Source organism: Eriocheir sinensis, chromosome 17, assembly GCF_024679095.1.
Source record: "Eriocheir sinensis breed Jianghai 21 chromosome 17, ASM2467909v1, whole genome shotgun sequence".
NCBI classification, from domain to species: Eukaryota; Metazoa; Arthropoda; class Malacostraca; order Decapoda; family Varunidae; genus Eriocheir; species Eriocheir sinensis.
Window position 1 is genome coordinate 14,531,115 of NC_066525.1, and position 16,746 is coordinate 14,547,860.

At 41.6% G+C, this 16,746-nt stretch overlaps 1 protein-coding gene across 1 annotated transcript in view; it reads left to right on the top strand.

Moving 5' to 3' along the window:
• Positions 1-16,746, top strand: part of LOC126999990 (G-protein coupled receptor dmsr-1-like) — a 144,808-nt gene that overhangs the window by 966 nt on the left and 127,096 nt on the right. The window lies entirely within an intron of this gene.

The following is a 16,746-nucleotide window of genomic DNA, read 5'->3' on the forward strand; positions in this document are numbered from 1 at the left end:
CCTTCCTTTACCTTCCCTCCCCTCCATCCCTTCCTTTACCTTCCCTCCCCTCCACCCCTTCCTTTACCTTCCCCCCCTACATCCCTTCCTTTACCTTCCCCCCCCTCCACCCCTTCCCTTACCTTCCCCCCCTCCACCCCTTCCTTTACCTTCCCTCCCTCCATCCCTTCCTTTACCTTCCCTCCCCTTCACCCCTTCCTTTACTTCCCTCCCCTCCACCCCTTCCTTTACTTCCCTCGCCTCCACTGTCACATCATCATAACCATCGCCATTCTCTTTTGTACACTTAATTAACTTATTTTTTAGTTTTTTTCTCTATTTCTCGCTCGATGTTGCAGTTGTCGTGATATTTTTTTGTTGTTATATTCCCGTTTTCTCTTTTTTTTTTTTTTTTTTGGTCCGCTGTTGCACTATATCCTCCTCCTCTCCCTTTATACCGAATCCTCCTATTTCTATTTTATTTCTTTTTAATTTTTTTCTCCACTTTTTTGTACAGCTTTCTCTTTCCGATATATTTTTTTTCCTCGTCTTCGTCGGCTTACTATTTTTCACTTTTATGATTTTTTTTCCAACTATCGTCTCGTCTCCACTTTTTATCTTCCTCTTCGTTGGACACGCCGTTGCTGCACACACATCTTTCATACTTTTTTTTATTTCCTTCGCTTTTTATTTTCTCTCGCTGCTTCTAAGAGTTATCCGTCCGTCCTCTACTTCCACTCGAATCAACTTTCCTCTTTTCCTGCTTCCTAAGGTTCTTTAATAATCGAATTCAGTAAGAAGAAAAATATACGTGGACTCCTATTATATTTTTTCTCTACAAGTCACCCTTTGATTTTGCGAAAGAAAACGAGGTCAAAAAACACAGATTTAGCTTTCTATTTTGTCTATGATCTGATTTTTCCATCTTCACTATTAGTCTTCACTATTTCTTAACTATCTTTTATTTCCCCCTTATTACTTATATCATCATTTATTCCTCGGCTTAATTCCTTCTTCTCTGTCATTTTTAATTTACCACTTTTATTATATACTTTTCTAAGGCCTTTAACTATTTTCCTTTTTAGCATTTTTTCCTTACCCTTCCATTAGCTTTAATTCTTTTAACTGTAAACGCATTAGCTCCCCAAAACGTCACCCTTCAACACTGACTCTCACCCTTTCACTCAGTAACTCGATTTCTTTGACCTTTCGCCGTCAATTCTCCGTGTCAGCAGCTTTAGTAGTAGTAGTTTTACCTCTCACGTTTACCTCCTTTTGGCTATGAACTTAGATTATCACCTGGTTACATTTTCCTCCTTAGATATTTAGTTATTCTGGTACGTTGAAGAATTATGTTGTATGGATGTCACATAACGAAGGGCGAAGGTTATTGATTAGTCTTCAGTCTTCATTTGTTTTCTTTGCGAGTTATGATATAGACGCAAGTTAAATTCTCCTCCTCCTCGTCCTAACCACTTTCATCATCTTCGTCATCACCTAGCGATCAATACAAGAAATATTTTTGTCGAGCTGGAAAAGACAAAGTTGATGAGTCTCCATTCGTTTCCTTTAAGAGTTACAATAGAGACGAAAGTTAAATCCTCCTCATCCTTATCGCTTTCGTCATCCTCCTCCTCCTCATCAACATCATCGCCTTACCATCACTGCTAACAAATATATGTGTCGCGCTGGAAAAGACAAATTTGGTGAGTCTCCATTCGTTTCCTTTGAGAGCTGCAATACAGGCGCTAATTCCCTCCTCATCCCCACTACTTCCCTCGTCCTCGTCATCACCTAACCACCACTAAGAACAAAATAATTATGTCTACGTCGAGCTGGAAAATAAAAAGTCAAATATGTGAAGGAAAACAAAAATATATACTAAAAAAGGAGAGTGGATGTAAATTGTTTATTGTGTCAGTAAATGTGGAAATTATCCGTTAACTTCACGTACAGTTATGGTAAGACAACCTTTTTTTTTTTCATGGGTTTAATGTTAATGATGTCAAGCTGAGGACGGAATGTTTGTTTGTCCTTTGATGATGTGCTTATGTTCTCAGTTTTAGCGTTTTATTTCTTACTTTGCGTTCAGTCCACACAAAAGCATATACATTTTTCCCCTCCAAATGGACTACGAGGGCGCAATGAGGCAGTGCTTGGTGTGTGCGCGTCTAAATGTGTAGGACGTTTTTACTTTTACTCTTCGCGGAACACAACGAATCTCATTTATCTTCCGTTTATGCAAGCCATCAAGCTCTCTGAAAAGGGTCGTTTAGTTACCTTTATTTTGCACCGACATTTAGTATACTTTTTTTTGTTCGTATTCTTTGTTTTAATATTAAGGTGAGAGGAGTAATTCCTGGGCTGTAAACATAACAAGAGAGAGAGAGAGAGTGAAAAATTATATCGTATTTGGCGCAACATGAGACATCAAAACCTTTAATAAAAACAGTTAGGCAGGCGTGTGAAGTCCCCTTGTTATGAAAAAAAATGAAGCTAAACTCGTGGGACCGTCGGAATTAATTGTCGGGCACTAATAACCGTATGCTCTTTATCATGGTGAGAGGGTTTATTGTCCGTGTCACTATTTCTGTACACGCTGCTAGTCCCTCGTCTTTAAGGGCGGGTCACGGGGTAGAGCGGAGGGCTGTTACCTAAGCCGGCGCGGGGATGTGTTTGGCGGGAGTACACAAGAGGGAGCCCCGCCACACTGCACTTTTTTGTTGTTTTTATCTCGTTTTACACGTGAAACTAATTATTAAATCTCTGTAATAAGGAATTCAGTACATATTTAAAGCCTACCGTTATCCGTACTAAGGTTCGCTGAGCTTCTTTTGTTTTAGATTTTATACATCAAACTAATTACCAGAACACATTGCCGAAGATTTCAGTACACACATAAATTTTACCATAATACACACTAAGGCTTGTTGGGTCTTTTTATTGTTTATTTCACGTTTATACATCAAACTTTTTATTAAACCTGTACTAAGGAAGTCAACGCAAAGTTGAAAGTCTGACATAGTGCATATTAAGGTTTGCTAAAAAAAATTCAATACAAGTAAAGCCTGGTAACACACGAGAGGGATTTTTTGTTTGTCTTTATTTTTTCCCGCGGGTTGCCTCCTTCACTGTAAAAAAAAGTGGTAATATGTATAGCGGTTCTTTGGCCTTATACCAGTCTGCCTACATCCCCCCCTCCACTCTGTCTGAAGTCTGAAATTCATTGTTACTTTTTTTCACGAAGACAAGCTCTCGATATACTTTTTTTTATCTTTCATATTCCTGTTATCAATGGTATTTTCACGCCTCTCTCGGTGCATGTCTACTGGCTCTTCGCTTTTTTTTTATCTCATGTGTTCTTGCTCTTATGTTGAAAGTTTTCGTTTAAGATCTGCATTTTGTTTTCCACCTTTACCTTCTTCACCATCTTGGAAGCTTTCTCTGAGGTCCTCTTCCAAGCTGCAGACTCAACACCTCCCACGTGTCCTCTCTTTCCCTTCTTCTCCTTTACTTCGTGTCTCTCATAAGCCCTCCATTCTACCTCCCCTTTGAGTTCTTATGTGTTTTTTTCCTACCTCTCCTTTTTTCGATATTTTCTTTGTCCTTTTCAGTTATTTTACTTTCGTTTTTTTTTTTTTTTACTTCTCTCTTCTCGTTTACTTCGTGTCTCTCATACCTTTATTCTTCCTTTCCTTTGTGTTGTTATGTTTTAATCTCGCAATTCTCTTCTTTTCGATATTTTCTTTTGTTTTCTCAGCATTTCTCATCCGCTTCCTCTCTTTCCTTTCTTCTCTTTTCCTTCATGTCTCTCATAATCATTTCATTCCCCGCTTCCTTTGTGTTCTTATGGTTTCCTTCGCACTTTTTTTCGATATTTTGTTTTGCCTTTCCAGTTATTTTTCTTTCCTTCCCTCGCCTTCCTTTCTTCTCTCATAATACTTTCATTCTTCTCCTTTAACCTCTTATGTTTCTTTTTTACTTCTTTTTTTCGTTTTTTTTCACCTTCACAGTATTTTTTTCTTGTTTCCTCTCACTTTCCTAACTTCTTATCTTTGCTTTCTTCATCATGACGGATTTTGTCTAACTCATATTTTGTCTTAACTTTTTCCAATTTCTTTATGCTTGTATCACTTTTTTTTCTTCTTTTATTTAATGATTTGACTATTCCTAAATCCTCCGCATCATTTTTTTGTCTTCGTTATCTCTCTTGCCTCTCCTCTCTTGCTTCTTGTCCCTCTCTCCTTTCTTCCCACTGTTATTTTTTCTTCAGCAGTCGTTCGTCTTCCCCCTTCGGCTCCTTAAATAACCATAGTCGTCCATCTCCTTCCACACTTAATACTTCTCTTGCGTCTCCACTCTTCTTCCTTTTACCCTTCCCCTTTAAACTATCTCCTCGTCTTCTTTATCACTTTTTCCTTCATTATTACCTTCCTTCTTTTTTACATCTTCCTCGTTACTCGTCCTCTTTTTACAAACCGTCAGCTCTTTCCCTCTTCAGTATCTCCCTAGCGGAAATGATCGTCAGAATATCAATAAAAAGATGGTGCTGATGGTAATGATATACACGGACACCTTAATGATGCTTTTTTTTATGTTGCTTCTGTAGCGTTCTCTTCAGTGAGATAATTAAGTTACACTCTGCAAATACGTGTCCATTTTACGTGAGGGGAAGTGTGTTAGATGAGGGATTAATGCTTGTTTGTTTACCAAACACACACACACACACACACACACACACACACACACACACACACACACACACACACACACACACACACACACACACACACACACACACACACACACACACTTACTTACTCACTCACTCACTCACTCACTTTCTTACTTACTTATTTACTCACTTATTTACTTTAGGTGTATATTTTAAGGTGGGTTAGACTGTAGCTACGAATTTCATGGTTGTGTTGCCTTAGTTATTTTCTCTATTATTTTTCTCTTTCATTTCCTGAGTTTGTTTAGTTTTATTTATTATCTCTAGCTGTCCTATAATGCTGCCTCTTATCTGTCACTGGTTGCTAGCTTTTAGTTCCTTTTTGCTATTCACGATCATCTCCCGTGTCGCTTTTATTCATATTTTTGTTGTTTTTGTTGATATTGACGGCATTGTTTTCCCTTCCTATTTTGTTGCCGTTCCATAAATGAAGACTTACAACAACGTCGTTACTTTTTATATCATTCGTGTGTGTGTGTGTGTGTGTGTGTGTGTGTGTGTGTGTGTGTGTGTGTGTGTGTGTGTGTGTTGCCAATGGTTTTATTTGGAAATTTCTTTATTGGTACATTCAAAAGCCACTGGATCGTTTTTCGTTTTTTTTTTTTATATTTCACGTTCCAGGTTCTCTCTCGCCTTAAAACCTCTCTTCTGGCTTTTTCTTTTGTTCTGATGTTCTTTTTCACATAGTTCATTCAATTTCTTTACATATTTTTCTCTTTTCTTTGTGTTCCGTTTTATTTTGTTGAAAAGCTGTAGGAAGTAACTCTCTCTCTCTCTCTCTCTCTCTCTCTCTCTCTCTCTCTCTCTCTCTCTCTCTCTCTCTCTCTCTCTCTCTCTCTCTCTCTCTCTCTCTCTCTCTCACACACATCCACCTGAAATATTGATACTATTTTTCGTTTCTTATTGCGGTTCTCGTGAAATGCTTTCGTTCGCCTTTCTTTCTCGGCTTGGGAGCGCGATAGGTAGATAGATACAGACCGGTACAGAGATAGACATAGAGAAAACAAAAGACAGACAGAGAAACGCACAGAAAGGCAGGATTTTAAGATGCTACAACTTTTTGTAAATGTTTCTTAAGACTATATATATATATATATATATATATATATATATATATATATATATATATATATATATATATATATATATATATATATATATATTAGTAGCGGTACATTTGAGAAGTATTACTGCAATGACATTAACATGATGATGATCGGGATACTGTAGTCTGTTCAATCGAAGTTTTCCCTGTCTTTTACCCAGGTGGCGTTTGTAAGGCCTCTCCTGATAGACTGGATTCTTCTCTCGTGTTCATATATTCTTCGCCTCACTCTTACACAAGATAGATCGTTATAATTGATTTGTATGTTTGACGCAGCAGGCGCACCTAACATCACCATTGCCGATACAGGATTTAGTACGTTTCCTAACTTAGAGGCGGTAATGTTATAATTATATTGCGTAAATAATCCTTATAATCAAAAACAAACTAAAATTATTAATATTATTTTTCTTGAACAGAACATTGAATAAACAACAGAACAATAATATGAAAATACGTTCATATTTTATACGGCAACTGTGGCCCGAGGCAGCAACGCACGCCAGTTTGCGGGTATCAGATTCCTTACTGCGCAAACCAGGTGATGTCACTTATTGTGACTTCGTAAGCTTTTACATTAATCTATTTGTGTATAGTTCATGGAGGCGTAACTTACATTACTACTTTCAATTTTACTAGTGACACGAATTTGTGACTATATCACAATAGGATTTCACTCAATTTAGTGAATCAGACACCATAGAAATATTACCAGTGTGTGCATGAATGAAAGCAAAGATAAGCACATACTTTGATTTAAATCTAGGAAGTCTCGTGGATCATTTTTAGATAAAAACAAAAAAAATCCGGATAGGCTATTCTTTAGTCCACCACCGCCGCTCGAGGCACAAAAACAGTCCCTCCGCCAAGTTTGTTTCCCACATTTGGTGATGTTAGGTGCGCCTATTTGGTAAATGATAAAGAAATTTTGACGAGTATAAGTGAAAAACCGACTCCAGAATGCTTAGACTACTTTTTAATTACATATTGCCCTTTCCAAGAGTTATTGAAACAATACTGATCAAAAACATTTCACCGTATAGATAAAAGCCTTCATTTTTTCTGTTTAGTAACAACACGGCATTCATTTCCTACGCAGAGTGCTGCAACAGCTTTCGAAAGCTTATGCAACAAATTTTGTTGTGCTGAAAAAAAAGAAAAAAAATTAAATGACAGTCTCGGGAAACATCCTGTCAATGTTAGACCCGGCTGATTGATGAGCAGAGGTGTTTCCAACAAGATTCCCACCAGAATGTCGCTAACTGTATATTGCTTACAAAAGAAACTGTGTTACTGGCGGTGCGTTACCTAGGCTGTCGTGCAGTAAACTCTACGGACCCGGCTAGCAACGTTTCATTATTCAACGTGACGGATGATGTGAACACCTAAGATTTACTTTCCCTCAAAACAGATTTATTCAACATCATTATATTAGTCACATGTTATTAGGATGAATAATGAGCACACTATTCCTTCTTTGCGTCAGATTGAGCTACTCCTTCTTTACCTCACAGCCACTCCTTCGTCCCCGCACCCCTGCAATACACCTGACTTTGCCTTGATCACGCAATTTGTATTACTTCTTGATTAGTAAAAGAACGAGCAGTAATCAAAGAAACCACGTGAAGAACGAAGAATGAGAGAAATATGTGAAAACAAGCACACACACACACACACACACACACACACACACACACACACACACACACACACACACACGCACAAACACACACACACCTATGCATGCAACAGATACTCTGACCCCTAACTGATAGGTTGGCAAAACCGTAACGACGGGTAACAAAAAGGCATCACGCGATTTTATTTCATTCTGCTGACGTGAATACATATGACTACAGAGAGAGAGAGAGAGAGAGAGAGAGAGAGAGAGAGAGAGAGAGGACGTAAAAGTAATATCGAGTTGAATTTGCTTTCGAATAAAACAAATAATAATCCAAGTGATAAGATATCGTTACTGGTAAACAAACACACACACACACACACACACACACACACACACACACACACACACACACACACACACACACACACACACACACACACTTCCCCATTGCATGTTCGCGAATCATGATTTTTGCTAATTAAACTTTTCCTCCCTTCCTCTCACTCCTCCAGCCCTCCTTATTTTTTTCTCTCTCCAATCCTACGTCCTTGCCATCCCTTCCTCCCTCCCTCCCTCCACTCCTCCTTCCCTTCCTATCGATCCTGCATCTCTCCCATTTTCTTTCTCCCACGTTCCTATATTTTTTTCGATTTTTTTTTTCCCACAAGTTCTCTGTTTTCATTCCTTTAATTAATGAGTTTTTGTCTGTGTTTGATCGCATTTAAAAACACAAGAACATAGGGAGTCTGCAGGAGGTCCTTTGTCTTTCTAAATCAGAGGAAATTAAACGTTTAAGTCCATCCATATACGACTATTTTTGTTAACATTATTTTTTTTGGTGATCATCCTCTGCACAGGTTCTAATATGTCGATGTTCATTCTATATTAAGACGGAAACTGCGCTGCATAATCCAGATGAGGTCTAAAATAGCCTTATATAGTTTGAGGAATATTTCAATGCTTTTGTTTTTTGTTTTTTCTTGAATATAGATGCAACATCTTATATATTCGATTCTTAAAAGTTGTCTGTATATCCGTCATATTCTCTCTCTCTCTCTCTCTCTCTCTCTCTCTCTCTCTCTCTCTCTCTCTCTCTCTCTCTCTCTCTCTCTCTCTCTCTCTCTCTCTCTCTCTCTCTCTCTCTCTCTCTCTCTCTCTCTCTCTCTCTCATACCCAGTTTTATTTTCCTCCATTAGCCTTAACGTCCTTTCATCTCTTCTCCCACCATCTTCTCACACATCCATACCTACTTTTCTTCTTCCATTCTCCCTTACTTTGCATTTTTAGCCACTCCGTTTTCCCTCTTTTATTCTCTCCGCCATTCTCTTTCACCTCTTAATACCACCTCTCTCTCGCTCTCGCTCTCTCTCTCCGTAATGAAATGTAGGAAGCTCGCCGGAGGTAGGAGATGTAGGACGACGAAGGTGGTCAGATTAAGGAGGAGAAGGAGGAAGAGGAGGAAAATTAAGAGTAAGGGAAAAGTAAGGGAAAATGAGTAAGGAATAATACGGAAGTAGGAAGAGAAAGGGGAAAAGGAAATGGATGGAGAAAGATGATAAGTAAAGAGGAGGTAAAAGAAGAAGACTGAACGTGGGTAGGAGTAGGAAGAGGAGGAGGAGGAGGAGGAGGAGGAAGTGGAGTAGGAGATACACCTAAAGATAGTAAATATTAGACCAAATTTTCTGCCTAGCTCGTCACTTTCTCTTGTCAATATCCGGATGACGAGAAGGAGAAGGAGGAGGAGGAGGAGGAGGAGGAGGAGGAGGAGGAGGAGGAGGAGAAGGGCGATGCGTGGTGGGGATTGGCGGTAGTCCGGATCAGAAACCATGATTAGCAGGTCGTGTAGGAGATGAAGAAAGGCGACGCTAGTGGTGGCGGTGGTGGTGGTGGTGGTGGTGGTCGTGGTGGTGGTGGTGGTGGTGGTGGTCGTGGTATAGTGTTCCGAATGAAGGGGGGTGGTGGGTGGCAGTGGTGGTGGTGGTGGTGGTCGTGGTATAGTGTTCCGAATGAAGGAGGGTGGTGGGTGGCAGTGGTGGTGGTGGTGGTGGTCGTGGTACAGTGATCCGAATGAAGGAGGGTGGTGGGTGGCAGTGGTGGTGGTGGTGGTGGTCGTGGTATAGTGTTCCGAATGAAGGAGGGTGGTGGGTGGCAGTGGTGGTGGTGGTGGTGGTGGTGGTGGTCGTGGTATAGTGTTCCGAATGAAGGAGGGTGGTGGGTGGCAGTGGTGGTGGTGGTGGTGGTGGTGGTGGTGGTGGTGGTGGGTGGCAGTGGTGGTGGTGGTGGTGGTCGTGGTATAGTGTTCCGAATGAAGGAGGGTGGTGGGTGGCAGTGGTGGTGGTGGTGGTGGTGGTGGTGGTCGTGGTATAGTGTTCCGAATGAAAGAGGGTGGTGGGTGGCAGTGGTGGTGGTGGTGGTGGTCGTGGTATAGTGTTCCGAATGAAGGAGGGTGGTGGGTGGCAGTGGTGGTGGTGGTGGTGGTGGTCGTGGTATAGTGTTCCGAATGAAAGAGGGTGGTGGGTGGCAGTGGTGGTGGTGGTGGTGGTCGTGGTATAGTGTTCCGAATGAAAGAGGGTAGTGGGTGGCAGTGGTGGTGGTGGTGGTGGTCGTCGTGGTATAGTGTTCCGAATGAAGGAGGGTGGTGGGTGGCAGTCGTGGTGGTGGCGGTGGTGGTGACTGATGCCGTCGGGAAAGCGGATATGAGACGGCACGAAGGAGAGCAGAGGTCTAGGCAGTTAATTATATTGTTTCGGACAGACGAAGGGAACTAGAAAATAAATAGTAGTAAGAATATTAAAGTCACAGCGATAACCATAACTGTATCAATATTAAAACGAAACCTTCCCAACAGGAGAAGTGCAGCTGAGCGATATTTCACTTAAGGCGCAATACTTTAGGAAATCCCTCTAGCTAGTATTATGAACTCTCCCATTTCTTGTCGTGATTTCGTCTTCGCCTGACTCACCTGGCGGATAAGAGGAAAAAAGGTAACCAATGAACCTCCACGAGCGAATCAGCTTAGACTTTATTGCTCTCCTCAGGTTACAAGGGCGAGCTTTCTCTCTTACCAAAAATGCTGCCGTGCGTAGAAATCAAACTCATAACCTTTCTGTCGCGATTCATGCACCATTGCAGCACCCACAGTGTCACCCGGGGGGCCTCCAAGCGGGTAAGACGAGTTGGGAAGAGATCTATCTATCTATCTATCACTCTATCTATCTATACATATCAGTCTATCTCTTCCAACAAAGCACTGAGAGAGAGGGACAGACAAAAAGAAAGAAAGAAAGAAAGAAAGAAGAAGAAAGAAAGAAAGAAAAAAAAAGAAAGAAAGAAAGAAAAAAAAGAAAGAGAAAGAAAAAGAAAAAATGAAAGAAAGAAAGAAAGACAAAAAGAAATAATAAGAGAAAGAAAGCTATATTTATCATGTCCGGATGCAATTAGGTACGAGTGTTTGAAAAAGAAATACGAAGAAGCGGATAAGAAAGGAGAGGAGAACGTAAAGCCGCAGACGAAACTATATTTGCTCCTTCTTTTTCTTCCCTCCAAGACTTCTGCTTCCATTTGAATATTTAATCGTTCTGAATCTTTAAAGGTTTACATAATTAAATAAAGGTTAAATTAATACTGTCCTGAAGAGTTGAATGTGATTTTATTTTTACACGTCAATCTTTATTTACTCTTGCTTCTGTTGACTCTTATTTTCCTACTTCTGCATCTTTTTAATATGAGTGTGATCCAAGGCTAATTTTTCTTCCCTTGTCCTTCTATTTCTCTCATTTTCAGACACTCCGTTTTCCCCCTTTTATTCTCTACGCCATTCTCTTTCACCTTTTAATATCACCTACCTCCCTCCCGCTCTCGCTTTCTCTCTCCGTAATGAAATGTAGGAAGGGCGCCGGGGGTAGGAGATGTAGGACGACGAAGGTGATCAGACTAAGGAGGAGAAGGAGGAAGAAGAGGAAAATTAAGAGGTAAAGTAAGTAAGGGAAAATGAATAAGGAATAGTACGGAAGTAGGAAGAGAAGGGGGAAAAGGAAATGGATGGAGAAAGATGATAAGTAAAGAGGAGGTTAAAGAAGAAGATTGAACGTGGGTAGGAGGAGGAAAAAGAGGGGAATAGAGCGAAGGAGAGAAGGAGCAGATAGACCAAATTTTCTGCCTATCTCGTCTAAATGCTTCTTCTTTTTTTATGCTAACGTGTATTTTGAGCCCTTTGTTTACGTCATTTCTTTTGTCTCTTTAAATCTGAAGATCATAAAAAAGCCTGATTCTTGCACTTTTTCACATGCAAGGTCAAGCAGGACACAATCGACGTAATAGTACACAGACACACACAGACACGCACACACACACGAACACGTACACACACGGTCAGCATGATGGCAGAGTGATAGGTCTCGTAGCGGCCAACCAGACAGCTCCTTCTACTCCTCCTCCTCCTCCTCCTCCTCCTCCTCCTCTTCCTCCGCTTCCACATTTGCCTCCGCCTCCACTTCCTTCTGCTCATCCACCTCCGTCTCCTCCTCCTTCTTCTTCACCTCCTCTTCCTACTCCTTAGCCTTCTCTTCTCATCATCCTTTCCCTCCTTCCTCTTCCTATCTTCTACTTCCTCCTTTCCCTTCTCTTCCTCTCTTCATCACCTTCATTTTCCATTTCTTCCTTCTTCCAATTTAGTTCCTCCTTCTCCTTTTTCTCCTCCTATTTCTACTCCTATTCCTCCTCCTCTTCCTCTTCCCTCTTATTCTCCTTCTCCTCCTCCTCCTCCTCCTCCTCCTCGAAACTGATTGAAATGGTGGAGGACTCATTCTTCACTTAAATTGATATGAAACCGACGCTATAAAATAATAAACGAGATCTTTTATTGGGGGCTGACCCTGACCTCGTACGCGACTCTGAGGGAGGTGGAAGTGGCTGCAATCACCACTTACTCCATTTCAGCGTCAGAACCGACCATAAAGTCACTGGCAACATGCGTTTACTCGTGCATGTAAGGCCCCTGCAAGCTGGAATCCACGAAATGTCACGCGGAAAAAAATATCACGTGAAACATCTCCAAAGTTAAGCTCCTAGAGAAAGAAAAATAAGTCGTCGTGGAATCTAAGGAAGTAAAGAGTGGCGTGGATTCGTAAAAGTCTTCACCGAACCAATTAATCGTCCGCATAAGCATAGATCTATAGTTTGATGATCTCAGACACCTCCGCCGCTCACATCCATTATTTTCAAAGGCCCAAAAGGAGAACAATCTGGCTGTAATGAGTATTTTGGGGGGGTTCATAGTACAGAAGAAAGGTCAAACTACCACCAGAGTCAAGCAACTATCCTTGGAAATGTTTAAAACTCTCAGGAAACCCTTGTCTAATGTGTGCGATTGGGTGAGGTAATGTTTAAGAATATGACCCTCAGTCCCAACATGGTCAGTATTAAAAATCGTACCACTAACTATTTCGTTGCGTCAGAGGTGAATTGAAGGGACCTCGTGCGGGCGTATACATCAAGTGCTTCAGCTAATATTAAAGGCAATTGAAATGCATGACTAATGAACAAGCAGGCAACCTCTTCATAAGTCAACACCCTTCCTGCTGCCTGGTCTGCATCTGGCTCCTGCTTCTCCTCTTCCTCCTCCTCCTCCTCCTCCTTCTCCTCCGCCTCTTACTATTCCTTCTACTTCTTCTTATTTCTATGTTCTTATGTAATGAAGTCATTTTCCCCTACAGCTTAGGTTACCAGTAGTATAAGTTAAGGGTAGTAATTTCCTCTTATTTCTCTCTTAACTGTAAAATTTCCATGTCCCTTTCTTCCTTAAAGGTACATGGTGTTCTCTTCTAACTATTTCCTGCCGGCACGTTGCCGGAGGGAGAGGTGGGTGGGGAGGAGTCTTCATCTATTCTGTCCTGTCCTACCACACGTAGATTACTAGTAGTAGCGGTAGTAAACAGACACCCTCGTCATAGACCGATAGGCCTTCTGGTGTCTGTTCTTCCTATGTATTCCTATGTATTCTTCCTCCTCCTCCTTCCCCTCCTCCTATTCCTCCTCCTCCTCTGTCTTATTCCTCCTCCTCCTCCTCCTCCTCCTCCTCCTCCTCCTCCTTTATCTTCATCCTCTTCTTCCCCCTCCTCCTCCTCCTCCTCCTACTCCTCCGTCCTTTTCAATATTCATGGCATTTCTTCCTTCCTATCTCCTGTTTTCGTCGTCTTCGTTTCCCCTCTCTTCTCCTCCTCCTCCTCCTCCTCCTCCTCCTCCACCTCCTCCTCCTTTTCCCCCTAGGTTATTTTGACGCCATCCTCTCTCTCAACTCCTCCCTTCATATTGCTCTGTGTGTGTGTGTGTGTGCGTGTGTGTGTATGTGTGTGTGTATTTATGGGTATATGTTTTCTTTTCTTGTGTATTTAATTAATCTTCTTTCTTTTATGTTTTTATTTTTCTATTTTAATTACCCGACACTTCTTCTCTTCCTCCTTAATTGCATTGTGCGGAAAGATTTATTCCCTCGCCCTCCTCCTCCTCCTTCTCCTCTACTCCTCCTCCTCTACTCCTCCTCCTCTACTCCCTCTCCTCCTCCTCCTTCTCCTCTACTCCTCCTCCTCTACTCCTCCTCCTCTACTCCCTCTCCTCCTCCTTCTCCTCTACTCCTCCTCCTCTACTCCTCCTCCTCTACTCCCTCTCCTCCTCCTCCTTCTCCTCTACTCCTCCTCCTCTACTCCTCCTCCTCTACTCCCTCTCCTCCTTTATCCCGCTTCTCTCCCTGCATCCTTTCTCCCTTCTAGTCTGCAACTTCTTCTCTCCCCCTTTCTCTGGATCTTTTTCTTCCTCTTCCTTTCATCTCAATTCTCTTCATCTATTTTTTCTTTCGTTTACTTTTTCTTCCTCTCTCTTTTCTTTCCTTTTTCCATTTATTTCTCCTCCTCTATCGCTCAGTTTCTTAATCCTTCCTGACTTTCTTCCTGCATCCTCTGTTTCCTCTGTCCTTCAACCTCCCTTTTTCCTCTCTCTTTCTCTTCCTCTTTTCTATACCTTTCTCTTTTTCTTTCGTCTTTTCACCTCACCATTCTTCCTCCATTCTTACTTTCGTTTTCTCTTTCTTCCTCTTTCCTTTCTGATCTCTCTCTTTCTATCAGTCTATTTATCTGTCTCTCCTCACCTATCCCTCATCCTCTTGACTTTCCTTTCCTCTCCTTCCCATCCTTACGTCCTTCCCTTCCTTCTTATTCGCTTTTTTGTATTTCTCTTACAAACAATAGTTCTTAATTGCATTCGAGCTTGGTAAATATCGCTTTCTTTCTCTTATTTTTCTTTCTTTCTTTTTCTTTCTTTTTTTCTCTTTATCTGTCTGTCTCTCTCAGTGCTTTGTTGGAAGAGATACATTGATATATATAGACAGTTAGATTGATAGTCAGACAGACAGACAGACTGACAGACAGCGAGAGAGAGAAAAAATGTAAAAAGAGGTTGCTGGGAAGAAATGGCAGTATCAAGTATTTTCCTCCTCCTCTTATCCTCCTCTTCCTCCTCCTCCTTCTCCTCTTATCCTCCTCCTTCTCCTTAACTCCTTCCCTTTCTTCCTCGTCCCCCGTCTCGTTACACTTTCTCTCTCTCTCTCTCTCTCTCTCTCTCTCTCTCTCTCTCTCTCTCTCTCTCTCTCTCTCTCTCTCTCTCTCTCTCTCTCTCTCTCTCTCTCTCTCTCTCTCTCTCTCTCTCTCTCTCTCTCTCTCTCTCTCTCATTCCTTCCCCTTTCCTCCCTCTCTCGACATCCACTTCCTTCTTCACTACAAACCCTTTTTTCACCCCGTCTGTTGCATGGCGAAAGTTTACCCGTTGAGAGCGCGTTGGCAGCTGCAGGGGTGATGATGCCAGCGATTGCGAGGGTGATGGGACTCTGGAAGTAGGCGGAGGAGGGAAGGTGGCCGCGGGAGACAGGGGAAAGATGAGCTATAGACGGGGGTGGCGGGGACGGATAAGGGGTGAGGGCGCAGTAGGAGGAGAATGGAAAGCTTCGGAGAGAGGCTTAAGGCACTCCTAAGAGAGGAGAGGAGAGAAGAGAAGGAGGAGAGAGAGAGAGAGAGAGAGAGAGAGAGAGAGAGAGAGAGAGAGAGAGAGAGAGAGAGAGAGAGAGAGAGAGAGAGAGAGAGAGAGAGAGAGAGAGAGAGAGAGAGGAAGGTTAGTGACCGAGGGAGAGGAGGAGGAGGAGGTAAAGGAAGAAGACGAGAAGGGGGACAAGGAGAAGGAAAGACAATAAAGGTGGGCAGAAGAGGACCAAGAGGAGGTGAGGAAACGTGATAAAAATGTAATTAGAAAAAGGTTAAGTAAAGTTAGGAAAAGGAAGAAGAAAATTACAGTTTAAAGGAAAAATAGGAGGAGGAGTAGGCGGAATAGAAGACGGAGGAAGGAGAAGGAGAAGGAGGTGTTGCAATAGGAGGAGGAGGAGGTGGAATAGAAGACGGAGGAAGGAGAAGGAGATGGAGGAGAAGGAGAAGGAAGTGTTGCAAAGAAATTATTCACCTCCTGGAAGCAACACGTTGAGGGGGAAAATGGGTTAAATGTGCCGCACGAGGTGATAAGAGAAGATGAGAGGAAAGGGAAGCACGGGAAATGAGGGAGAACGACGTAGCGTGATGAAACAAGACGAGCGGAAGGAAAGTGAATATGAGCAGAGAGGAGACAAAATAGAAAAGATAATTCAAAACCAAGTGGAGTGGAAAAGCATATTTATAAAACGGAGAGAAAAGAAAGTGATTGTAAAACGGAGAGAAAAGAAAGTGATTGTAAAGAAAGTGTGAGGTAGAGAAGACATAATGGAAAAGATAATGCAAGACCAAGTGGAGTGGAAAAGCATATATATAAAACGGAGAGAAAAGAAAGTGATTGTAGAGAAAGTGTGATGTAAAAAGATAATGAAAGGTGAACTAGAAAATGGTTGTAAGAGATTGCAGCCTATATATAAAAGAGAGAAAGTAGAACAAGGCCATGAAGCAAAAAGCGCAGGGGAAAATGCATGAGATAACGAAACATATTTTACTCTATTGTTGAGTTTTGAGGGTGAAAAATATGTAGAAATAAGAAATGGAGGACTGAAGAAAGGCGATGAAATTTAGATATATTACTATTATAGAGGAAGAAAGAGAAGAAAGTAGGAGGAAAAAATGGATTGGAGAATGTGAAACGGAAAAAAAGAGAATGAGAATATAACTATTTCCTATATATAGAGAAAAAAAATGCAAAAAGTGTGTAACAAATTAAGTGAAGAAAACAAGATTAGAGAAACGAAGGAAGGTGAAAATGAGAGAAGGAAGGAAAGAATGAAGA